Source organism: Phocoena phocoena, chromosome 19 (assembly GCF_963924675.1).
Source record: "Phocoena phocoena chromosome 19, mPhoPho1.1, whole genome shotgun sequence".
Taxonomy (NCBI): Eukaryota; Metazoa; Chordata; class Mammalia; order Artiodactyla; family Phocoenidae; genus Phocoena; species Phocoena phocoena.
Window position 1 is genome coordinate 39,409,988 of NC_089237.1, and position 22,299 is coordinate 39,432,286.

At 76.9% G+C, this 22,299-nt stretch overlaps 22 non-coding genes across 22 annotated transcripts; all 22 read right to left on the reverse strand.

Moving 5' to 3' along the window:
- Positions 1 to 76: 76 nt before the first annotated feature.
- On the reverse strand, positions 77 to 195 carry LOC136139458 (5S ribosomal RNA). The gene has a single exon (XR_010656994.1). It is a non-coding gene; the product is annotated as a 5S ribosomal RNA (ribosomal RNA).
- Positions 196 to 1,118: 923 nt separating this feature from the next.
- Positions 1,119 to 1,237, reverse strand: LOC136139747 (5S ribosomal RNA). The gene has a single exon (XR_010657259.1). It is a non-coding gene; the product is annotated as a 5S ribosomal RNA (ribosomal RNA).
- A 982-nt stretch (positions 1,238 to 2,219) lies between these two features.
- On the reverse strand, positions 2,220 to 2,338 carry LOC136139748 (5S ribosomal RNA). Its single transcript, XR_010657260.1, has one exon. It is a non-coding gene; the product is annotated as a 5S ribosomal RNA (ribosomal RNA).
- A 923-nt stretch (positions 2,339 to 3,261) lies between these two features.
- LOC136139489 (5S ribosomal RNA) lies at positions 3,262 to 3,380 on the reverse strand. The gene has a single exon (XR_010657022.1). It is a non-coding gene; the product is annotated as a 5S ribosomal RNA (ribosomal RNA).
- Positions 3,381 to 4,364: 984 nt separating this feature from the next.
- LOC136139459 (5S ribosomal RNA) lies at positions 4,365 to 4,483 on the reverse strand. The gene has a single exon (XR_010656995.1). It is a non-coding gene; the product is annotated as a 5S ribosomal RNA (ribosomal RNA).
- Positions 4,484 to 5,407: 924 nt separating this feature from the next.
- On the reverse strand, positions 5,408 to 5,526 carry LOC136139491 (5S ribosomal RNA). Its single transcript, XR_010657024.1, has one exon. It is a non-coding gene; the product is annotated as a 5S ribosomal RNA (ribosomal RNA).
- Positions 5,527 to 6,427: 901 nt separating this feature from the next.
- LOC136139749 (5S ribosomal RNA) lies at positions 6,428 to 6,546 on the reverse strand. The gene has a single exon (XR_010657261.1). It is a non-coding gene; the product is annotated as a 5S ribosomal RNA (ribosomal RNA).
- Positions 6,547 to 7,470: 924 nt separating this feature from the next.
- Positions 7,471 to 7,589, reverse strand: LOC136139750 (5S ribosomal RNA). Its single transcript, XR_010657262.1, has one exon. It is a non-coding gene; the product is annotated as a 5S ribosomal RNA (ribosomal RNA).
- Positions 7,590 to 8,490: 901 nt separating this feature from the next.
- On the reverse strand, positions 8,491 to 8,609 carry LOC136139751 (5S ribosomal RNA). Its single transcript, XR_010657263.1, has one exon. It is a non-coding gene; the product is annotated as a 5S ribosomal RNA (ribosomal RNA).
- Positions 8,610 to 9,533: 924 nt separating this feature from the next.
- LOC136139752 (5S ribosomal RNA) lies at positions 9,534 to 9,652 on the reverse strand. The gene has a single exon (XR_010657264.1). It is a non-coding gene; the product is annotated as a 5S ribosomal RNA (ribosomal RNA).
- A 901-nt stretch (positions 9,653 to 10,553) lies between these two features.
- On the reverse strand, positions 10,554 to 10,672 carry LOC136139753 (5S ribosomal RNA). Its single transcript, XR_010657265.1, has one exon. It is a non-coding gene; the product is annotated as a 5S ribosomal RNA (ribosomal RNA).
- A 924-nt stretch (positions 10,673 to 11,596) lies between these two features.
- On the reverse strand, positions 11,597 to 11,715 carry LOC136139754 (5S ribosomal RNA). The gene has a single exon (XR_010657266.1). It is a non-coding gene; the product is annotated as a 5S ribosomal RNA (ribosomal RNA).
- Positions 11,716 to 12,639: 924 nt separating this feature from the next.
- On the reverse strand, positions 12,640 to 12,758 carry LOC136139755 (5S ribosomal RNA). The gene has a single exon (XR_010657267.1). It is a non-coding gene; the product is annotated as a 5S ribosomal RNA (ribosomal RNA).
- A 924-nt stretch (positions 12,759 to 13,682) lies between these two features.
- Positions 13,683 to 13,801, reverse strand: LOC136139756 (5S ribosomal RNA). The gene has a single exon (XR_010657268.1). It is a non-coding gene; the product is annotated as a 5S ribosomal RNA (ribosomal RNA).
- Positions 13,802 to 14,702: 901 nt separating this feature from the next.
- On the reverse strand, positions 14,703 to 14,821 carry LOC136139758 (5S ribosomal RNA). The gene has a single exon (XR_010657270.1). It is a non-coding gene; the product is annotated as a 5S ribosomal RNA (ribosomal RNA).
- Positions 14,822 to 15,745: 924 nt separating this feature from the next.
- On the reverse strand, positions 15,746 to 15,864 carry LOC136139759 (5S ribosomal RNA). The gene has a single exon (XR_010657271.1). It is a non-coding gene; the product is annotated as a 5S ribosomal RNA (ribosomal RNA).
- Positions 15,865 to 16,788: 924 nt separating this feature from the next.
- Positions 16,789 to 16,907, reverse strand: LOC136139760 (5S ribosomal RNA). Its single transcript, XR_010657272.1, has one exon. It is a non-coding gene; the product is annotated as a 5S ribosomal RNA (ribosomal RNA).
- A 924-nt stretch (positions 16,908 to 17,831) lies between these two features.
- On the reverse strand, positions 17,832 to 17,950 carry LOC136139761 (5S ribosomal RNA). The gene has a single exon (XR_010657273.1). It is a non-coding gene; the product is annotated as a 5S ribosomal RNA (ribosomal RNA).
- Positions 17,951 to 18,874: 924 nt separating this feature from the next.
- On the reverse strand, positions 18,875 to 18,993 carry LOC136139762 (5S ribosomal RNA). The gene has a single exon (XR_010657274.1). It is a non-coding gene; the product is annotated as a 5S ribosomal RNA (ribosomal RNA).
- A 901-nt stretch (positions 18,994 to 19,894) lies between these two features.
- On the reverse strand, positions 19,895 to 20,013 carry LOC136139763 (5S ribosomal RNA). Its single transcript, XR_010657275.1, has one exon. It is a non-coding gene; the product is annotated as a 5S ribosomal RNA (ribosomal RNA).
- A 901-nt stretch (positions 20,014 to 20,914) lies between these two features.
- Positions 20,915 to 21,033, reverse strand: LOC136139764 (5S ribosomal RNA). Its single transcript, XR_010657276.1, has one exon. It is a non-coding gene; the product is annotated as a 5S ribosomal RNA (ribosomal RNA).
- Positions 21,034 to 21,957: 924 nt separating this feature from the next.
- LOC136139765 (5S ribosomal RNA) lies at positions 21,958 to 22,076 on the reverse strand. Its single transcript, XR_010657277.1, has one exon. It is a non-coding gene; the product is annotated as a 5S ribosomal RNA (ribosomal RNA).
- Positions 22,077 to 22,299: the final 223 nt, after the last annotated feature.

The following is a 22,299-nucleotide window of genomic DNA, read 5'->3' on the forward strand; positions in this document are numbered from 1 at the left end:
GCGGGGCCCGGCGGGGGCGGAGCCGGCGGCCACCGCCCTCGGGCTAGTAAAGGAGAAGGCGGAGCGGGAGGCAAAAAGCCTACAGCACCCGGTATTCCCAGGCGGTCTCCCATCCAAGTACTAACCAGGCCCGACCCTGCTTAGCTTCCGAGATCAGACGAGATCGGGCGCGTTCAGGGTGGTATGGCCGCAGACGGGGGCGGGGCTCGCGGGCTGCCTCTTGAGGCCCAGTTGCGCTGGCGCTGGCGCCTTAAGGCCAGCCAGCCCGGCGGTCAGCCCGCCCCGGCGGGACCCCGCCGCCCGCCCAGGCAGGGGGAACGGACGTCTCGTGTATCGGGCGGTGGCGGAGGGTTTGGCCACCACCTCCCAGCCGAGGGCGGGCGTGACCCAGCAAACCCTTCGGCGCTTGGCGCCCCGCCCAACATCCCGCACGTCGCTCACAGGGACGTGGCCCCGGAGGCTTCGGGGCCCGGGGCCCGCGGTCCCTGGGGCATCGCCCCTGCCCGCCCACGCGGCGCTAGGCGCAGCCCGGCCGCAGCCCGGGCCGGCCCTGCTGCCCGACAGCAGCTGACCCGAAGCCACTGGGAGCCACCATTGCGTCGCCACGGCCCCTCAGCCCCGGCAAGGCCACCTTTGCCCGCACACCACCCGCCGAGCTCAGGAGCCCGCCCCTGGTGGCCGGCAGGCCCGGGGAAGCGGCCCCGGCCCTCGATCCCGCTCCCGCACCCGGCCGCGGCGACACGGCGGAGGCGGGGCTTCTGCCGGAGGGAGCTGTGGCGGGACACACCGGCGCACAGGTGGCGGCAGCGGGGCTGGGCGCCAGTGGGGGCGGCCAGGTGCAGGTCGAGGGGCTCGCTGGCCGAAAGGACGGCAACCGGGCCCGCGGCGGATTCTGGTCCGGGCCAGCCACCCCGGGAGCCTCCGGGGTGCGGCTGCCTTCCGGGGCCGCCTTCTGGCCGCCCGGCCGGCCGGGCCGGCGGGGAGCGGCCCCTCCGGCGCACGCGCGCCGTGGTGGGAGGGGCCTGAGGAGGTGGGGCCTGCAGCGGGGCCCGGCGGGGGCGGAGCCGGCGGCCACCGCCCGCGGGCGAGTAAAGGAGAAGGCGGAGCGGGAGGCAAAAAGCCTACAGCACCCGGTATTCCCAGGCGGTCTCCCATCCAAGTACTAACCAGGCCCGACCCTGCTTAGCTTCCGAGATCAGACGAGATCGGGCGCGTTCAGGGTGGTATGGCCGTAGACGGGGGCGGGGACCGCGGGCTGCCTCTTGAGGCCCAGTTGCGCTGGCGCTGGCGCCTTAAGGCCAGCCAGCCCGGCGGTCAGCCCGCCCCGGCGGGACCCCGCCGCCCGCCCAGGCAGGGGGAACGGACGTCTCGTGTATCGGGCGGTGGCGGAGGGTTTGGCCACCACCTCCCAGCCGAGGGCGGGCGTGACCCAGCAAACCCTTCGGCGCTTGGCGCCCCGCCCAACATCCCGCACGTCGCTCACAGGGACGTGGCCCCGGAGGCTTCGGGGCCCGGGGCCCGCGGTCCCTGGGGCATCGCCCCTGCCCGCCCACGCGGCGCTAGGCGCAGCCCGGCCGCAGCCCGGGCCGGCCCTGCTGCCCGACAGCAGCTGACCCGAAGCCACTGGGAGCCACCATTGCGTCGCCACGGCCCCTCAGCCCCGGCAAGGCCACCTTTGCCCGCACACCACCCGCCGAGCTCAGGAGCCCGCCCCTGGTGGCCGGCAGGCCCGGGGAAGCGGCCCCGGCCCTCGATCCCGCTCCCGCACCCGGCCGCGGCGACACGGCGGAGGCGGGGCTTCTGCCGGAGGGAGCTGTGGCGGGACACACCGGCGCACAGGTGGCGGCAGCGGGGCTGGGCGCCAGTGGGGGCGGCCAGGTGCAGGTCGAGGGGCTCGCTGGCCGAAAGGAGGGCAACCGGGCCCGCGGCGGATTCTGGGTCCGGGCCAGCCACCCCGGGAGCGTCCGGGGTGCGGCTGCCTTCTGGGGCCGCCTTCTGGCCGCCCGGCCGGCCGTGCCGGCGGGGAGCGGCCCCTCCGGCGCACCCGCGCGCGCGCGCACGCCCACACACACACACACACACACACACACACACACACGCGCGCGCGCCGTGGTGGGAGGGGCCTGAGGAGGTGGGGCCTGCAGCGGGGCCCGGCGGGGGCGGAGCCGGCGGCCACCGCCCAAGGGCGAGTAAAGGAGAAGGCGGAGCGGGAGGCAAAAAGCCTACAGCACCCGGTATTCCCAGGCGGTCTCCCATCCAAGTACTAACCAGGCCCGACCCTGCTTAGCTTCCGAGATCAGACGAGATCGGGCGCGTTCAGGGTGGTATGGCCGTAGACGGGGGCGGGGACCGCGGGCTGCCTCTTGAGGCCCAGTTGCGCTGGCGCTGGCGCCTTAGGGCCAGCCAGCCCGGCGGTCAGCCCGCCCCGGCGGGACCCCGCCGCCCGCCCAGGCAGGGGGAACGGACGTCTCGTGTATCGGGCGGTGGCGGAGGGTTTGGCCACCACCTCCCAGCCGAGGGCGGGCGTGACCCAGCAAACCCTTCGGCGCTTGGCGCCCCGCCCAACATCCCGCACGTCGCTCACAGGGACGTGGCCCCGGAGGCTTCGGGGCCCGGGGCCCGCGGTCCCTGGGGCATCGCCCCTGCCCGCCCACGCGGCGCTAGGCGCAGCCCGGCCGCAGCCCGGGCCGGCCCTGCTGCCCGACAGCAGCTGGCCCGAAGCCACTGGGAGCCACCATTGCGTCGCCACGGCCCCTCAGCCCCGGCAAGGCCACCTTTGCCCGCACACCACCCGCCGAGCTCAGGAGCCCGCCCCTGGTGGCCGGCAGGCCCGGGGGAGCGGCCCCGGCCCTCGATCCCGCTCCCGCACCCGGCCGCGGCGACACGGCGGAGGCGGGGCTTCTGCCGGAGGGAGCTGTGGCGGGACACACCGGCGCACAGGTGGCGGCAGCGGGGCTGGGCGCCAGTGGGGGCGGCCAGGTGCAGGTCGAGGGGCTCGCTGGCCGAAAGGACGGCAACCGGGCCCGCGGCGGATTCTGGGTCCGGGCCAGCCACCCCGGGAGCGTCCGGGGTGCGGCTGCCTTCCGGGCCGCCTTCTGGCCGCCCGGCCGGCCGGGCCGGCGGGGAGCGGCCCCTCCGGCGCACGCGCGCCGTGGTGGGAGGGGCCTGAGGAGGTGGGGCCTGCAGCGGGGCCCGGCGGGGGCGGAGCCGGCGGCCACCGCCCAAGGGCGAGTAAAGGAGAAGGCGGAGCGGGAGGCAAAAAGCCTACAGCACCCGGTATTCCCAGGCGGTCTCCCATCCAAGTACTAACCAGGCCCGACCCTGCTTAGTTTCCGAGATCAGACGAGATCGGGCGCGTTCAGGGTGGTATGGCCGTAGACGGCGGCGGGGACCGCGGGCTGCCTCTTGAGGCCCAGTTGCGCTGGCGCTGGCGCCTTAAGGCCAGCCAGCCCGGCGGTCAGCCCGCCCCGGCGGGACCCCGCCGCCCGCCCAGGCAGGGGGAACGGACGTCTCGTGTATCGGGCGGTGGCGGAGGGTTTGGCCACCACCTCCCAGCCGAGGGCGGGCGTGACCCAGCAAACCCTTCGGCGCTTGGCGCCCCGCCCAACATCCCGCACGTCGCTCACAGGGACGTGGCCCCGGAGGCTTCGGGGCCCGGGGCCCGCGGTCCCTGGGGCATCGCCCCTGCCCGCCCACGCGGCGCTAGGCGCAGCCCGGCCGCAGCCCGGGCCGGCCCTGCTGCCCGACAGCAGCTGACCCGAAGCCACTGGGAGCCACCATTGCGTCGCCACGGCCCCTCAGCCCCGGCAAGGCCACCTTTGCCCGCACACCACCCGCCGAGCTCAGGAGCCCGCCCCTGGTGGCCGGCAGGCCCGGGGAAGCGGCCCCGGCCCTCGATCCCGCTCCCGCACCCGGCCGCGGCGACACGGCGGAGGCGGGGCTTCTGCCGGAGGGAGCTGTGGCGGGACACACCGGCGCACAGGTGGCGGCAGCGGGGCTGGGCGCCAGTGGGGGCGGCCAGGTGCAGGTCGAGGGGCTCGCTGGCCGAAAGGAGGGCAACCGGGCCCGCGGCGGATTCTGGGTCCGGGCCAGCCACCCCGGGAGCGTCCGGGGTGCGGCTGCCTTCTGGGGCCGCCTTCTGGCCGCCCGGCCGGCCGTGCCGGCGGGGAGCGGCCCCTCCGGCGCACCCGCGCGCGCGCGCACGCCCACACACACACACACACACACACACACACACACACACGCGCGCGCGCCGTGGTGGGAGGGGCCTGAGGAGGTGGGGCCTGCAGCGGGGCCCGGCGGGGGCGGAGCCGGCGGCCACCGCCCTCGGGCTAGTAAAGGAGAAGGCGGAGCGGGAGGCAAAAAGCCTACAGCACCCGGTATTCCCAGGCGGTCTCCCATCCAAGTACTAACCAGGCCCGACCCTGCTTAGCTTCCGAGATCAGACGAGATCGGGCGCGTTCAGGGTGGTATGGCCGCAGACGGGGGCGGGGCTCGCGGGCTGCCTCTTGAGGCCCAGTTGCGCTGGCGCTGGCGCCTTAAGGCCAGCCAGCCCGGCGGTCAGCCCGCCCCGGCGGGACCCCGCCGCCCGCCCAGGCAGGGGGAACGGACGTCTCGGGTATCGGGCGGTGGCGGAGGGTTTGGCCACCACCTCCCAGCCGAGGGCCGGCGTGACCCAGCAAACCCTTCGGCGCTTGGCGCCCCGCCCAAGATCCCGCACGTCGCTCACAGGGACGTGGCCCCGGGGGCTTCGGGGCCCGGGGCCCGCGGTCCCTGGGGCATCGCCCCTGCCCGCCCACGCGGCGCTAGGCGCAGCCCGGCCGCAGCCCGGGCCGGCCCTGCTGCCCGACAGCAGCTGGCCCGAAGCCACTGGGAGCCACCATTGCGTCGCCACGGCCCCTCAGCCCCGGCAAGGCCACCCTTGCCCGCACACCACCCGCCGAGCTCAGGAGCCCGCCCCTGGTGGCCGGCAGGCCCGGGGAAGCGGCCCCGGCCCTCGATCCCGCTCCCGCACCCGGCCGCGGCGACACGGCGGAGGCGGGGCTTCTGCCGGAGGGAGCTGTGGCGGGACACACCGGCGCACAGGTGGCGGCAGCGGGGCTGGGCGCCAGTGGGGGCGGCCAGGTGCAGGTCGAGGGGCTCGCTGGCCGAAAGGACGGCAACCGGGCCCGCGGCGGATTCTGGGTCCGGGCCAGCCACCCCGGGAGCGTCCGGGGTGCGGCTGCCTTCCGGGGCCGCCTTCTGGCCGCCCGGCCGGCCGGGCCGGCGGGGAGCGGCCCCTCCGGCGCACGCGCGCCGTGGTGGGAGGGGCCTGAGGAGGTGGGGCCTGCAGCGGGGCCCGGCGGGGGCGGAGCCGGCGGCCACCGCCCGCGGGCGAGTAAAGGAGAAGGCGGAGCGGGAGGCAAAAAGCCTACAGCACCCGGTATTCCCAGGCGGTCTCCCATCCAAGTACTAACCAGGCCCGACCCTGCTTAGCTTCCGAGATCAGACGAGATCGGGCGCGTTCAGGGTGGTATGTCCGTAGACGGGGGCGGGGACCGCGGGCTGCCTCTTGAGGCCCAGTTGCGCTGGCGCTGGCGCCTTAGGGCCAGCCAGCCCGGCGGTCAGCCCGCCCAGGCAGGGGGAACGGACGTCTCGGGTATCGGGCGGTGGCGGAGGGTTTGGCCACCACCTCCCAGCCGAGGGCCGGCGTGACCCAGCAAACCCTTCGGCGCTTGGCGCCCCGCCCAAGATCCCGCACGTCGCTCACAGGGACGTGGCCCCGGGGGCTTCGGGGCCCGGGGCCCGCGGTCCCTGGGGCATCGCCCCTGCCCGCCCACGCGGCGCTAGGCGCAGCCCGGCCGCAGCCCGGGCCGGCCCTGCTGCCCGACAGCAGCTGGCCCGAAGCCACTGGGAGCCACCATTGCGTCGCCACGGCCCCTCAGCCCCGGCAAGGCCACCCTTGCCCGCACACCACCCGCCGAGCTCAGGAGCCCGCCCCTGGTGGCCGGCAGGCCCGGGGAAGCGGCCCCGGCCCTCGATCCCGCTCCCGCACCCGGCCGCGGCGACACGGCGGAGGCGGGGCTTCTGCCGGAGGGAGCTGTGGCGGGACACACCGGCGCACAGGTGGCGGCAGCGGGGCTGGGCGCCAGTGGGGGCGGCCAGGTGCAGGTCGAGGGGCTCGCTGGCCGAAAGGACGGCAACCGGGCCCGCGGCGGATTCTGGGTCCGGGCCAGCCACCCCGGGAGCGTCCGGGGTGCGGCTGCCTTCCGGGGCCGCCTTCTGGCCGCCCGGCCGGCCGGGCCGGCGGGGAGCGGCCCCTCCGGCGCACGCGCGCCGTGGTGGGAGGGGCCTGAGGAGGTGGGGCCTGCAGCGGGGCCCGGCGGGGGCGGAGCCGGCGGCCACCGCCCGCGGGCGAGTAAAGGAGAAGGCGGAGCGGGAGGCAAAAAGCCTACAGCACCCGGTATTCCCAGGCGGTCTCCCATCCAAGTACTAACCAGGCCCGACCCTGCTTAGCTTCCGAGATCAGACGAGATCGGGCGCGTTCAGGGTGGTATGGCCGTAGACGGGGGCGGGGACCGCGGGCTGCCTCTTGAGGCCCAGTTGCGCTGGCGCTGGCGCCTTAGGGCCAGCCAGCCCGGCGGTCAGCCCGCCCCGGCGGGACCCCGCCGCCCGCCCAGGCAGGGGGAACGGACGTCTCGGGTATCGGGCGGTGGCGGAGGGTTTGGCCACCACCTCCCAGCCGAGGGCCGGCGTGACCCAGCAAACCCTTCGGCGCTTGGCGCCCCGCCCAAGATCCCGCACGTCGCTCACAGGGACGTGGCCCCGGGGGCTTCGGGGCCCGGGGCCCGCGGTCCCTGGGGCATCGCCCCTGCCCGCCCACGCGGCGCTAGGCGCAGCCCGGCCGCAGCCCGGGCCGGCCCTGCTGCCCGACAGCAGCTGGCCCGAAGCCACTGGGAGCCACCATTGCGTCGCCACGGCCCCTCAGCCCCGGCAAGGCCACCCTTGCCCGCACACCACCCGCCGAGCTCAGGAGCCCGCCCCTGGTGGCCGGCAGGCCCGGGGAAGCGGCCCCGGCCCTCGATCCCGCTCCCGCACCCGGCCGCGGCGACACGGCGGAGGCGGGGCTTCTGCCGGAGGGAGCTGTGGCGGGACACACCGGCGCACAGGTGGCGGCAGCGGGGCTGGGCGCCAGTGGGGGCGGCCAGGTGCAGGTCGAGGGGCTCGCTGGCCGAAAGGACGGCAACCGGGCCCGCGGCGGATTCTGGGTCCGGGCCAGCCACCCCGGGAGCGTCCGGGGTGCGGCTGCCTTCCGGGGCCGCCTTCTGGCCGCCCGGCCGGCCGGGCCGGCGGGGAGCGGCCCCTCCGGCGCACGCGCGCCGTGGTGGGAGGGGCCTGAGGAGGTGGGGCCTGCAGCGGGGCCCGGCGGGGGCGGAGCCGGCGGCCACCGCCCGCGGGCGGGTAAAGGAGAAGGCGGAGCGGGAGGCAAAAAGCCTACAGCACCCGGTATTCCCAGGCGGTCTCCCATCCAAGTACTAACCAGGCCCGACCCTGCTTAGCTTCCGAGATCAGACGAGATCGGGCGCGTTCAGGGTGGTATGGCCGTAGACGGGGGCGGGGACCGCGGGCTGCCTCTTGAGGCCCAGTTGCGCTGGCGCTGGCGCCTTAGGGCCAGCCAGCCCGGCGGTCAGCCCGCCCAGGCAGGGGGAACGGACGTCTCGGGTATCGGGCGGTGGCGGAGGGTTTGGCCACCACCTCCCAGCCGAGGGCCGGCGTGACCCAGCAAACCCTTCGGCGCTTGGCGCCCCGCCCAAGATCCCGCACGTCGCTCACAGGGACGTGGCCCCGGGGGCTTCGGGGCCCGGGGCCCGCGGTCCCTGGGGCATCGCCCCTGCCCGCCCACGCGGCGCTAGGCGCAGCCCGGCCGCAGCCCGGGCCGGCCCTGCTGCCCGACAGCAGCTGGCCCGAAGCCACTGGGAGCCACCATTGCGTCGCCACGGCCCCTCAGCCCCGGCAAGGCCACCCTTGCCCGCACACCACCCGCCGAGCTCAGGAGCCCGCCCCTGGTGGCCGGCAGGCCCGGGGAAGCGGCCCCGGCCCTCGATCCCGCTCCCGCACCCGGCCGCGGCGACACGGCGGAGGCGGGGCTTCTGCCGGAGGGAGCTGTGGCGGGACACACCGGCGCACAGGTGGCGGCAGCGGGGCTGGGCGCCAGTGGGGGCGGCCAGGTGCAGGTCGAGGGGCTCGCTGGCCGAAAGGACGGCAACCGGGCCCGCGGCGGATTCTGGGTCCGGGCCAGCCACCCCGGGAGCGTCCGGGGTGCGGCTGCCTTCCGGGGCCGCCTTCTGGCCGCCCGGCCGGCCGGGCCGGCGGGGAGCGGCCCCTCCGGCGCACGCGCGCCGTGGTGGGAGGGGCCTGAGGAGGTGGGGCCTGCAGCGGGGCCCGGCGGGGGCGGAGCCGGCGGCCACCGCCCGCGGGCGAGTAAAGGAGAAGGCGGAGCGGGAGGCAAAAAGCCTACAGCACCCGGTATTCCCAGGCGGTCTCCCATCCAAGTACTAACCAGGCCCGACCCTGCTTAGCTTCCGAGATCAGACGAGATCGGGCGCGTTCAGGGTGGTATGGCCGTAGACGGGGGCGGGGACCGCGGGCTGCCTCTTGAGGCCCAGTTGCGCTGGCGCTGGCGCCTTAGGGCCAGCCAGCCCGGCGGTCAGCCCGCCCCGGCGGGACCCCGCCGCCCGCCCAGGCAGGGGGAACGGACGTCTCGGGTATCGGGCGGTGGCGGAGGGTTTGGCCACCACCTCCCAGCCGAGGGCCGGCGTGACCCAGCAAACCCTTCGGCGCTTGGCGCCCCGCCCAAGATCCCGCACGTCGCTCACAGGGACGTGGCCCCGGGGGCTTCGGGGCCCGGGGCCCGCGGTCCCTGGGGCATCGCCCCTGCCCGCCCACGCGGCGCTAGGCGCAGCCCGGCCGCAGCCCGGGCCGGCCCTGCTGCCCGACAGCAGCTGGCCCGAAGCCACTGGGAGCCACCATTGCGTCGCCACGGCCCCTCAGCCCCGGCAAGGCCACCCTTGCCCGCACACCACCCGCCGAGCTCAGGAGCCCGCCCCTGGTGGCCGGCAGGCCCGGGGAAGCGGCCCCGGCCCTCGATCCCGCTCCCGCACCCGGCCGCGGCGACACGGCGGAGGCGGGGCTTCTGCCGGAGGGAGCTGTGGCGGGACACACCGGCGCACAGGTGGCGGCAGCGGGGCTGGGCGCCAGTGGGGGCGGCCAGGTGCAGGTCGAGGGGCTCGCTGGCCGAAAGGACGGCAACCGGGCCCGCGGCGGATTCTGGGTCCGGGCCAGCCACCCCGGGAGCGTCCGGGGTGCGGCTGCCTTCCGGGGCCGCCTTCTGGCCGCCCGGCCGGCCGGGCCGGCGGGGAGCGGCCCCTCCGGCGCACGCGCGCCGTGGTGGGAGGGGCCTGAGGAGGTGGGGCCTGCAGCGGGGCCCGGCGGGGGCGGAGCCGGCGGCCACCGCCCGCGGGCGAGTAAAGGAGAAGGCGGAGCGGGAGGCAAAAAGCCTACAGCACCCGGTATTCCCAGGCGGTCTCCCATCCAAGTACTAACCAGGCCCGACCCTGCTTAGCTTCCGAGATCAGACGAGATCGGGCGCGTTCAGGGTGGTATGGCCGTAGACGGGGGCGGGGACCGCGGGCTGCCTCTTGAGGCCCAGTTGCGCTGGCGCTGGCGCCTTAGGGCCAGCCAGCCCGGCGGTCAGCCCGCCCAGGCAGGGGGAACGGACGTCTCGGGTATCGGGCGGTGGCGGAGGGTTTGGCCACCACCTCCCAGCCGAGGGCCGGCGTGACCCAGCAAACCCTTCGGCGCTTGGCGCCCCGCCCAAGATCCCGCACGTCGCTCACAGGGACGTGGCCCCGGGGGCTTCGGGGCCCGGGGCCCGCGGTCCCTGGGGCATCGCCCCTGCCCGCCCACGCGGCGCTAGGCGCAGCCCGGCCGCAGCCCGGGCCGGCCCTGCTGCCCGACAGCAGCTGGCCCGAAGCCACTGGGAGCCACCATTGCGTCGCCACGGCCCCTCAGCCCCGGCAAGGCCACCCTTGCCCGCACACCACCCGCCGAGCTCAGGAGCCCGCCCCTGGTGGCCGGCAGGCCCGGGGAAGCGGCCCCGGCCCTCGATCCCGCTCCCGCACCCGGCCGCGGCGACACGGCGGAGGCGGGGCTTCTGCCGGAGGGAGCTGTGGCGGGACACACCGGCGCACAGGTGGCGGCAGCGGGGCTGGGCGCCAGTGGGGGCGGCCAGGTGCAGGTCGAGGGGCTCGCTGGCCGAAAGGACGGCAACCGGGCCCGCGGCGGATTCTGGGTCCGGGCCAGCCACCCCGGGAGCGTCCGGGGTGCGGCTGCCTTCCGGGGCCGCCTTCTGGCCGCCCGGCCGGCCGGGCCGGCGGGGAGCGGCCCCTCCGGCGCACGCGCGCCGTGGTGGGAGGGGCCTGAGGAGGTGGGGCCTGCAGCGGGGCCCGGCGGGGGCGGAGCCGGCGGCCACCGCCCGCGGGCGAGTAAAGGAGAAGGCGGAGCGGGAGGCAAAAAGCCTACAGCACCCGGTATTCCCAGGCGGTCTCCCATCCAAGTACTAACCAGGCCCGACCCTGCTTAGCTTCCGAGATCAGACGAGATCGGGCGCGTTCAGGGTGGTATGGCCGTAGACGGGGGCGGGGACCGCGGGCTGCCTCTTGAGGCCCAGTTGCGCTGGCGCTGGCGCCTTAGGGCCAGCCAGCCCGGCGGTCAGCCCGCCCCGGCGGGACCCCGCCGCCCGCCCAGGCAGGGGGAACGGACGTCTCGGGTATCGGGCGGTGGCGGAGGGTTTGGCCACCACCTCCCAGCCGAGGGCCGGCGTGACCCAGCAAACCCTTCGGCGCTTGGCGCCCCGCCCAAGATCCCGCACGTCGCTCACAGGGACGTGGCCCCGGAGGCTTCGGGGCCCGGGGCCCGCGGTCCCTGGGGCATCGCCCCTGCCCGCCCACGCGGCGCTAGGCGCAGCCCGGCCGCAGCCCGGGCCGGCCCTGCTGCCCCACTGCAGCTGGCCCGAAGCCACTGGGAGCCACCATTGCGTCGCCACGGCCCCTCAGCCCCGGCAAGGCCACCCTTGCCCGCACACCACCCGCCGAGCTCAGGAGCCCGCCCCTGGTGGCCGGCAGGCCCGGGGAAGCGGCCCCGGCCCTCGATCCCGCTCCCGCACCCGGCCGCGGCGACACGGCGGAGGCGGGGCTTCTGCCGGAGGGAGCTGTGGCGGGACACACCGGCGCACAGGTGGCGGCAGCGGGGCTGGGCGCCAGTGGGGGCGGCCAGGTGCAGGTCGAGGGGCTCGCTGGCCGAAAGGACGGCAACCGGGCCCGCGGCGGATTCTGGGTCCGGGCCAGCCACCCCGGGAGCGTCCGGGGTGCGGCTGCCTTCCGGGGCCGCCTTCTGGCCGCCCGGCCGGCCGGGCCGGCGGGGAGCGGCCCCTCCGGCGCACGCGCGCCGTGGTGGGAGGGGCCTGAGGAGGTGGGGCCTGCAGCGGGGCCCGGCGGGGGCGGAGCCGGCGGCCACCGCCCGCGGGCGAGTAAAGGAGAAGGCGGAGCGGGAGGCAAAAAGCCTACAGCACCCGGTATTCCCAGGCGGTCTCCCATCCAAGTACTAACCAGGCCCGACCCTGCTTAGCTTCCGAGATCAGACGAGATCGGGCGCGTTCAGGGTGGTATGGCCGTAGACGGGGGCGGGGACCGCGGGCTGCCTCTTGAGGCCCAGTTGCGCTGGCGCTGGCGCCTTAGGGCCAGCCAGCCCGGCGGTCAGCCCGCCCCGGCGGGACCCCGCCGCCCGCCCAGGCAGGGGGAACGGACGTCTCGGGTATCGGGCGGTGGCGGAGGGTTTGGCCACCACCTCCCAGCCGAGGGCCGGCGTGACCCAGCAAACCCTTCGGCGCTTGGCGCCCCGCCCAAGATCCCGCACGTCGCTCACAGGGACGTGGCCCCGGAGGCTTCGGGGCCCGGGGCCCGCGGTCCCTGGGGCATCGCCCCTGCCCGCCCACGCGGCGCTAGGCGCAGCCCGGCCGCAGCCCGGGCCGGCCCTGCTGCCCGACTGCAGCTGGCCCGAAGCCACTGGGAGCCACCATTGCGTCGCCACGGCCCCTCAGCCCCGGCAAGGCCACCCTTGCCCGCACACCACCCGCCGAGCTCAGGAGCCCGCCCCTGGTGGCCGGCAGGCCCGGGGAAGCGGCCCCGGCCCTCGATCCCGCTCCCGCACCCGGCCGCGGCGACACGGCGGAGGCGGGGCTTCTGCCGGAGGGAGCTGTGGCGGGACACACCGGCGCACAGGTGGCGGCAGCGGGGCTGGGCGCCAGTGGGGGCGGCCAGGTGCAGGTCGAGGGGCTCGCTGGCCGAAAGGACGGCAACCGGGCCCGCGGCGGATTCTGGGTCCGGGCCAGCCACCCCGGGAGCGTCCGGGGTGCGGCTGCCTTCCGGGGCCGCCTTCTGGCCGCCCGGCCGGCCGGGCCGGCGGGGAGCGGCCCCTCCGGCGCACGCGCGCCGTGGTGGGAGGGGCCTGAGGAGGTGGGGCCTGCAGCGGGGCCCGGCGGGGGCGGAGCCGGCGGCCACCGCCCGCGGGCGAGTAAAGGAGAAGGCGGAGCGGGAGGCAAAAAGCCTACAGCACCCGGTATTCCCAGGCGGTCTCCCATCCAAGTACTAACCAGGCCCGACCCTGCTTAGCTTCCGAGATCAGACGAGATCGGGCGCGTTCAGGGTGGTATGGCCGTAGACGGGGGCGGGGACCGCGGGCTGCCTCTTGAGGCCCAGTTGCGCTGGCGCTGGCGCCTTAGGGCCAGCCAGCCCGGCGGTCAGCCCGCCCCGGCGGGACCCCGCCGCCCGCCCAGGCAGGGGGAACGGACGTCTCGGGTATCGGGCGGTGGCGGAGGGTTTGGCCACCACCTCCCAGCCGAGGGCCGGCGTGACCCAGCAAACCCTTCGGCGCTTGGCGCCCCGCCCAAGATCCCGCACGTCGCTCACAGGGACGTGGCCCCGGGGGCTTCGGGGCCCGGGGCCCGCGGTCCCTGGGGCATCGCCCCTGCCCGCCCACGCGGCGCTAGGCGCAGCCCGGCCGCAGCCCGGGCCGGCCCTGCTGCCCGACAGCAGCTGGCCCGAAGCCACTGGGAGCCACCATTGCGTCGCCACGGCCCCTCAGCCCCGGCAAGGCCACCCTTGCCCGCACACCACCCGCCGAGCTCAGGAGCCCGCCCCTGGTGGCCGGCAGGCCCGGGGAAGCGGCCCCGGCCCTCGATCCCGCTCCCGCACCCGGCCGCGGCGACACGGCGGAGGCGGGGCTTCTGCCGGAGGGAGCTGTGGCGGGACACACCGGCGCACAGGTGGCGGCAGCGGGGCTGGGCGCCAGTGGGGGCGGCCAGGTGCAGGTCGAGGGGCTCGCTGGCCGAAAGGACGGCAACCGGGCCCGCGGCGGATTCTGGGTCCGGGCCAGCCACCCCGGGAGCGTCCGGGGTGCGGCTGCCTTCCGGGGCCGCCTTCTGGCCGCCCGGCCGGCCGGGCCGGCGGGGAGCGGCCCCTCCGGCGCACGCGCGCCGTGGTGGGAGGGGCCTGAGGAGGTGGGGCCTGCAGCGGGGCCCGGCGGGGGCGGAGCCGGCGGCCACCGCCCGCGGGCGAGTAAAGGAGAAGGCGGAGCGGGAGGCAAAAAGCCTACAGCACCCGGTATTCCCAGGCGGTCTCCCATCCAAGTACTAACCAGGCCCGACCCTGCTTAGCTTCCGAGATCAGACGAGATCGGGCGCGTTCAGGGTGGTATGGCCGTAGACGGGGGCGGGGACCGCGGGCTGCCTCTTGAGGCCCAGTTGCGCTGGCGCTGGCGCCTTAGGGCCAGCCAGCCCGGCGGTCAGCCCGCCCAGGCAGGGGGAACGGACGTCTCGGGTATCGGGCGGTGGCGGAGGGTTTGGCCACCACCTCCCAGCCGAGGGCCGGCGTGACCCAGCAAACCCTTCGGCGCTTGGCGCCCCGCCCAAGATCCCGCACGTCGCTCACAGGGACGTGGCCCCGGGGGCTTCGGGGCCCGGGGCCCGCGGTCCCTGGGGCATCGCCCCTGCCCGCCCACGCGGCGCTAGGCGCAGCCCGGCCGCAGCCCGGGCCGGCCCTGCTGCCCGACAGCAGCTGGCCCGAAGCCACTGGGAGCCACCATTGCGTCGCCACGGCCCCTCAGCCCCGGCAAGGCCACCCTTGCCCGCACACCACCCGCCGAGCTCAGGAGCCCGCCCCTGGTGGCCGGCAGGCCCGGGGAAGCGGCCCCGGCCCTCGATCCCGCTCCCGCACCCGGCCGCGGCGACACGGCGGAGGCGGGGCTTCTGCCGGAGGGAGCTGTGGCGGGACACACCGGCGCACAGGTGGCGGCAGCGGGGCTGGGCGCCAGTGGGGGCGGCCAGGTGCAGGTCGAGGGGCTCGCTGGCCGAAAGGACGGCAACCGGGCCCGCGGCGGATTCTGGGTCCGGGCCAGCCACCCCGGGAGCGTCCGGGGTGCGGCTGCCTTCCGGGGCCGCCTTCTGGCCGCCCGGCCGGCCGGGCCGGCGGGGAGCGGCCCCTCCGGCGCACGCGCGCCGTGGTGGGAGGGGCCTGAGGAGGTGGGGCCTGCAGCGGGGCCCGGCGGGGGCGGAGCCGGCGGCCACCGCCCGCGGGCGAGTAAAGGAGAAGGCGGAGCGGGAGGCAAAAAGCCTACAGCACCCGGTATTCCCAGGCGGTCTCCCATCCAAGTACTAACCAGGCCCGACCCTGCTTAGCTTCCGAGATCAGACGAGATCGGGCGCGTTCAGGGTGGTATGGCCGTAGACGGGGGCGGGGACCGCGGGCTGCCTCTTGAGGCCCAGTTGCGCTGGCGCTGGCGCCTTAGGGCCAGCCAGCCCGGCGGTCAGCCCGCCCCGGCGGGACCCCGCCGCCCGCCCAGGCAGGGGGAACGGACGTCTCGGGTATCGGGCGGTGGCGGAGGGTTTGGCCACCACCTCCCAGCCGAGGGCCGGCGTGACCCAGCAAACCCTTCGGCGCTTGGCGCCCCGCCCAAGATCCCGCACGTCGCTCACAGGGACGTGGCCCCGGAGGCTTCGGGGCCCGGGGCCCGCGGTCCCTGGGGCATCGCCCCTGCCCGCCCACGCGGCGCTAGGCGCAGCCCGGCCGCAGCCCGGGCCGGCCCTGCTGCCCGACTGCAGCTGGCCCGAAGCCACTGGGAGCCACCATTGCGTCGCCACGGCCCCTCAGCCCCGGCAAGGCCACCCTTGCCCGCACACCACCCGCCGAGCTCAGGAGCCCGCCCCTGGTGGCCGGCAGGCCCGGGGAAGCGGCCCCGGCCCTCGATCCCGCTCCCGCACCCGGCCGCGGCGACACGGCGGAGGCGGGGCTTCTGCCGGAGGGAGCTGTGGCGGGACACACCGGCGCACAGGTGGCGGCAGCGGGGCTGGGCGCCAGTGGGGGCGGCCAGGTGCAGGTCGAGGGGCTCGCTGGCCGAAAGGACGGCAACCGGGCCCGCGGCGGATTCTGGGTCCGGGCCAGCCACCCCGGGAGCGTCCGGGGTGCGGCTGCCTTCCGGGGCCGCCTTCTGGCCGCCCGGCCGGCCGGGCCGGCGGGGAGCGGCCCCTCCGGCGCACGCGCGCCGTGGTGGGAGGGGCCTGAGGAGGTGGGGCCTGCAGCGGGGCCCGGCGGGGGCGGAGCCGGCGGCCACCGCCCGCGGGCGAGTAAAGGAGAAGGCGGAGCGGGAGGCAAAAAGCCTACAGCACCCGGTATTCCCAGGCGGTCTCCCATCCAAGTACTAACCAGGCCCGACCCTGCTTAGCTTCCGAGATCAGACGAGATCGGGCGCGTTCAGGGTGGTATGGCCGTAGACGGGGGCGGGGACCGCGGGCTGCCTCTTGAGGCCCAGTTGCGCTGGCGCTGGCGCCTTAGGGCCAGCCAGCCCGGCGGTCAGCCCGCCCCGGCGGGACCCCGCCGCCCGCCCAGGCAGGGGGAACGGACGTCTCGGGTATCGGGCGGTGGCGGAGGGTTTGGCCACCACCTCCCAGCCGAGGGCCGGCGTGACCCAGCAAACCCTTCGGCGCTTGGCGCCCCGCCCAAGATCCCGCACGTCGCTCACAGGGACGTGGCCCCGGGGGCTTCGGGGCCCGGGGCCCGCGGTCCCTGGGGCATCGCCCCTGCCCGCCCACGCGGCGCTAGGCGCAGCCCGGCCGCAGCCCGGGCCGGCCCTGCTGCCCGACAGCAGCTGGCCCGAAGCCACTGGGAGCCACCATTGCGTCGCCACGGCCCCTCAGCCCCGGCAAGGCCACCCTTGCCCGCACACCACCCGCCGAGCTCAGGAGCCCGCCCCTGGTGGCCGGCAGGCCCGGGGAAGCGGCCCCGGCCCTCGATCCCGCTCCCGCACCCGGCCGCGGCGACACGGCGGAGGCGGGGCTTCTGCCGGAGGGAGCTGTGGCGGGACACACCGGCGCACAGGTGGCGGCAGCGGGGCTGGGCGCCAGTGGGGGCGGCCAGGTGCAGGTCGAGGGGCTCGCTGGCCGAAAGGACGGCAACCGGGCCCGCGGCGGATTCTGGGTCCGGGCCAGCCACCCCGGGAGCGTCCGGGGTGCGGCTGCCTTCCGGGGCCGCCTTCTGGCCGCCCGGCCGGCCGGGCCGGCGGGGAGCGGCCCCTCCGGCGCACGCGCGCCGTGGTGGGAGGGGCCTGAGGAGGTGGGGCCTGCAGCGGGGCCCGGCGGGGGCGGAGCCGGCGGCCACCGCCCGCGGGCGAGTAAAGGAGAAGGCGGAGCGGGAGGCAAAAAGCCTACAGCACCCGGTATTCCCAGGCGGTCTCCCATCCAAGTACTAACCAGGCCCGACCCTGCTTAGCTTCCGAGATCAGACGAGATCGGGCGCGTTCAGGGTGGTATGGCCGTAGACGGGGGCGGGGACCGCGGGCTGCCTCTTGAGGCCCAGTTGCGCTGGCGCTGGCGCCTTAGGGCCAGCCAGCCCGGCGGTCAGCCCGCCCCGGCGGGACCCCGCCGCCCGCCCAGGCAGGGGGAACGGACGTCTCGGGTATCGGGCGGTGGCGGAGGGTTTGGCCACCACCTCCCAGCCGAGGGCCGGCGTGACCCAGCAAACCCTTCGGCGCTTGGCGCCCCGCCCAAGATCCCGCACGTCGCTCACAGGGACGTGGCCCCGGAGGCTTCGGGGCCCGGGGCCCGCGGTCCCTGGGGCATCGCCCCTGCCCGCCCACGCGGCGCTAGGCGCAGCCCGGCCGCAGCCCGGGCCGGCCCTGCTGCCCCACTGCAGCTGGCCCGAAGCCACTGGGAGCCACCATTGCGTCGCCACGGCCCCTCAGCCCCGGCAAGGCCACCCTTGCCCGCACACCACCCGCCGAGCTCAGGAGCCCGCCCCTGGTGGCCGGCAGGCCCGGGGAAGCGGCCCCGGCCCTCGATCCCGCTCCCGCACCCGGCCGCGGCGACACGGCGGAGGCGGGGCTTCTGCCGGAGGGAGCTGTGGCGGGACACACCGGCGCACAGGTGGCGGCAGCGGGGCTGGGCGCCAGTGGGGGCGGCCAGGTGCAGGTCGAGGGGCTCGCTGGCCGAAAGGACGGCAACCGGGCCCGCGGCGGATTCTGGGTCCGGGCCAGCCACCCCGGGAGCGTCCGGGGTGCGGCTGCCTTCCGGGGCCGCCTTCTGGCCGCCCGGCCGGCCGGGCCGGCGGGGAGCGGCCCCTCCGGCGCACGCGCGCCGTGGTGGGAGGGGCCTGAGGAGGTGGGGCCTGCAGCGGGGCCCGGCGGGGGCGGAGCCGGCGGCCACCGCCCGCGGGCGAGTAAAGGAGAAGGCGGAGCGGGAGGCAAAAAGCCTACAGCACCCGGTATTCCCAGGCGGTCTCCCATCCAAGTACTAACCAGGCCCGACCCTGCTTAGCTTCCGAGATCAGACGAGATCGGGCGCGTTCAGGGTGGTATGGCCGTAGACGGGGGCGGGGACCGCGGGCTGCCTCTTGAGGCCCAGTTGCGCTGGCGCTGGCGCCTTAGGGCCAGCCAGCCCGGCGGTCAGCCCGCCCCGGCGGGACCCCGCCGCCCGCCCAGGCAGGGGGAACGGACGTCTCGGGTATCGGGCGGTGGCGGAGGGTTTGGCCACCACCTCCCAGCCGAGGGCCGGCGTGACCCAGCAAACCCTTCGGCGCTTGGCGCCCCGCCCAAGATCCCGCACGTCGCTCACAGGGACGTGGCCCCGGAGGCTTCGGGGCCCGGGGCCCGCGGTCCCTGGGGCATCGCCCCTGCCCGCCCACGCGGCGCTAGGCGCAGCCCGGCCGCAGCCCGGGCCGGCCCTGCTGCCCCACTGCAGCTGGCCCGAAGCCACTGGGAGCCACCATTGCGTCGCCACGGCCCCTCAGCCCCGGCAAGGCCACCCTTGCCCGCACACCACCCGCCGAGCTCAGGAGCCCGCCCCTGGTGGCCGGCAGGCCCGGGGAAGCGGCCCCGGCCCTCGATCCCGCTCCCGCACCCGGCCGCGGCGACACGGCGGAGGCGGGGCTTCTGCCGGAGGGAGCTGTGGCGGGACACACCGGCGCACAGGTGGCGGCAGCGGGGCTGGGCGCCAGTGGGGGCGGCCAGGTGCAGGTCGAGGGGCTCGCTGGCCGAAAGGACGGCAACCGGGCCCGCGGCGGATTCTGGGTCCGGGCCAGCCACCCCGGGAGCGTCCGGGGTGCGGCTGCCTTCCGGGGCCGCCTTCTGGCCGCCCGGCCGGCCGGGCCGGCGGGGAGCGGCCCCTCCGGCGCACGCGCGCCGTGGTGGGAGGGGCCTGAGGAGGTGGGGCCTGCAGCGGGGCCCGGCGGGGGCGGAGCCGGCGGCCACCGCCCGCGGGCGAGTAAAGGAGAAGGCGGAGCGGGAGGCAAAAAGCCTACAGCACCCGGTATTCCCAGGCGGTCTCCCATCCAAGTACTAACCAGGCCCGACCCTGCTTAGCTTCCGAGATCAGACGAGATCGGGCGCGTTCAGGGTGGTATGGCCGTAGACGGGGGCGGGGACCGCGGGCTGCCTCTTGAGGCCCAGTTGCGCTGGCGCTGGCGCCTTAGGGCCAGCCAGCCCGGCGGTCAGCCCGCCCAGGCAGGGGGAACGGACGTCTCGGGTATCGGGCGGTGGCGGAGGGTTTGGCCACCACCTCCCAGCCGAGGGCCGGCGTGACCCAGCAAACCCTTCGGCGCTTGGCGCCCCGCCCAAGATCCCGCACGTCGCTCACAGGGACGTGGCCCCGGGGGCTTCGGGGCCCGGGGCCCGCGGTCCCTGGGGCATCGCCCCTGCCCGCCCACGCGGCGCTAGGCGCAGCCCGGCCGCAGCCCGGGCCGGCCCTGCTGCCCGACAGCAGCTGGCCCGAAGCCACTGGGAGCCACCATTGCGTCGCCACGGCCCCTCAGCCCCGGCAAGGCCACCCTTGCCCGCACACCACCCGCCGAGCTCAGGAGCCCGCCCCTGGTGGCCGGCAGGCCCGGGGAAGCGGCCCCGGCCCTCGATCCCGCTCCCGCACCCGGCCGCGGCGACACGGCGGAGGCGGGGCTTCTGCCGGAGGGAGCTGTGGCGGGACACACCGGCGCACAGGTGGCGGCAGCGGGGCTGGGCGCCAGTGGGGGCGGCCAGGTGCAGGTCGAGGGGCTCGCTGGCCGAAAGGACGGCAACCGGGCCCGCGGCGGATTCTGGGTCCGGGCCAGCCACCCCGGGAGCGTCCGGGGTGCGGCTGCCTTCCGGGGCCGCCTTCTGGCCGCCCTGCCGGCCGGGCCGGCGGGGAGCGGCCCCTCCGGCGCACGCGCGCCGTGGTGGGAGGGGCCTGAGGAGGTGGGGCCTGCAGCGGGGCCCGGCGGGGGCGGAGCCGGCGGCCACCGCCCGCGGGCGAGTAAAGGAGAAGGCGGAGCGGGAGGCAAAAAGCCTACAGCACCCGGTATTCCCAGGCGGTCTCCCATCCAAGTACTAACCAGGCCCGACCCTGCTTAGCTTCCGAGATCAGACGAGATCGGGCGCGTTCAGGGTGGTATGGCCGTAGACGGGGGCGGGGACCGCGGGCTGCCTCTTGAGGCCCAGTTGCGCTGGCGCTGGCGCCTTAGGGCCAGCCAGCCCGGCGGTCAGCCCGCCCAGGCAGGGGGAACGGACGTCTCGGGTATCGGGCGGTGGCGGAGGGTTTGGCCACCACCTCCCAGCCGAGGGCCGGCGTGACCCAGCAAACCCTTCGGCGCTTGGCGCCCCGCCCAAGATCCCGCACGTCGCTCACAGGGACGTGGCCCCGGGGGCTTCGGGGCCCGGGGCCCGCGGTCCCTGGGGCATCGCCCCTGCCCGCCCACGCGGCGCTAGGCGCAGCCCGGCCGCAGCCCGGGCCGGCCCTGCTGCCCGACAGCAGCTGGCCCGAAGCCACTGGGAGCCACCATTGCGTCGCCACGGCCCCTCAGCCCCGGCAAGGCCACCCTTGCCCGCACACCACCCGCCGAGCTCAGGAGCCCGCCCCTGGTGGCCGGCAGGCCCGGGGAAGCGGCCCCGGCCCTCGATCCCGCTCCCGCACCCGGCCGCGGCGACACGGCGGAGGCGGGGCTTCTGCCGGAGGGAGCTGTGGCGGGACACACCGGCGCACAGGTGGCGGCAGCGGGGCTGGGCGCCAGTGGGGGCGGCCAGGTGCAGGTCGAGGGGCTCGCTGGCCGAAAGGACGGCAACCGGGCCCGCGGCGGATTCTGGGTCCGGGCCAGCCACCCCGGGAGCGTCCGGGGTGCGGCTGCCTTCCGGGGCCGCCTTCTGGCCGCCCGGCCGGCCGGGCCGGCGGGGAGCGGCCCCTCCGGCGCACGCGCGCCGTGGTGGGAGGGGCCTGAGGAGGTGGGGCCTGCAGCGGGGCCCGGCGGGGGCGGAGCCGGCGGCCACCGCCCGCGGGCGAGTAAAGGAGAAGGCGGAGCGGGAGGCAAAAAGCCTACAGCACCCGGTATTCCCAGGCGGTCTCCCATCCAAGTACTAACCAGGCCCGACCCTGCTTAGCTTCCGAGATCAGACGAGATCGGGCGCGTTCAGGGTGGTATGGCCGTAGACGGGGGCGGGGACCGCGGGCTGCCTCTTGAGGCCCAGTTGCGCTGGCGCTGGCGCCTTAGGGCCAGCCAGCCCGGCGGTCAGCCCGCCCCGGCGGGACCCCGCCGCCCGCCCAGGCAGGGGGAACGGACGTCTCGGGTATCGGGCGGTGGCGGAGGGTTTGGCCACCACCTCCCAGCCGAGGGCCGGCGTGACCCAGCAAACCCTTCGGCGCTTGGCGCCCCGCCCAAGATCCCGCACGTCGCTCACAGGGACGTGGCCCCGGGGGCTTCGGGGCCCGGGGCCCGCGGTCCCTGGGGCATCGCCCCTGCCCGCCCACGCGGCGCTAGGCGCAGCCCGGCCGCAGCCCGGGCCGGCCCTGCTGCCCGACAGCAGCTGGCCCGAAGCCACTGGGAGCCACCATTGCGTCGCCACGGCCCCTCAGCCCCGGCAAGGCCACCCTTGCCCGCACACCACCCGCCGAGCTCAGGAGCCCGCCCCTGGTGGCCGGCAGGCCCGGGGAAGCGGCCCCGGCCCTCGATCCCGCTCCCGCACCCGGCCGCGGCGACACGGCGGAGGCGGGGCTTCTGCCGGAGGGAGCTGTGGCGGGACACACCGGCGCACAGGTGGCGGCAGCGGGGCTGGGCGCCAGTGGGGGCGGCCAGGTGCAGGTCGAGGGGCTCGCTGGCCGAAAGGACGGCAACCGGGCCCGCGGCGGATTCTGGGTCCGGGCCAGCCACCCCGGGAGCGTCCGGGGTGCGGCTGCCTTCCGGGGCCGCCTTCTGGCCGCCCGGCCGGCCGGGCCGGCGGGGAGCGGCCCCTCCGGCGCACGCGCGCCGTGGTGGGAGGGGCCTGAGGAGGTGGGGCCTGCAGCGGGGCCCGGCGGGGGCGGAGCCGGCGGCCACCGCCCGCGGGCGAGTAAAGGAGAAGGCGGAGCGGGAGGCAAAAAGCCTACAGCACCCGGTATTCCCAGGCGGTCTCCCATCCAAGTACTAACCAGGCCCGACCCTGCTTAGCTTCCGAGATCAGACGAGATCGGGCGCGTTCAGGGTGGTATGGCCGTAGACGGGGGCGGGGACCGCGGGCTGCCTCTTGAGGCCCAGTTGCGCTGGCGCTGGCGCCTTAGGGCCAGCCAGCCCGGCGGTCAGCCCGCCCAGGCAGGGGGAACGGACGTCTCGGGTATCGGGCGGTGGCGGAGGGTTTGGCCACCACCTCCCAGCCGAGGGCCGGCGTGACCCAGCAAACCCTTCGGCGCTTGGCGCCCCGCCCAAGATCCCGCACGTCGCTCAC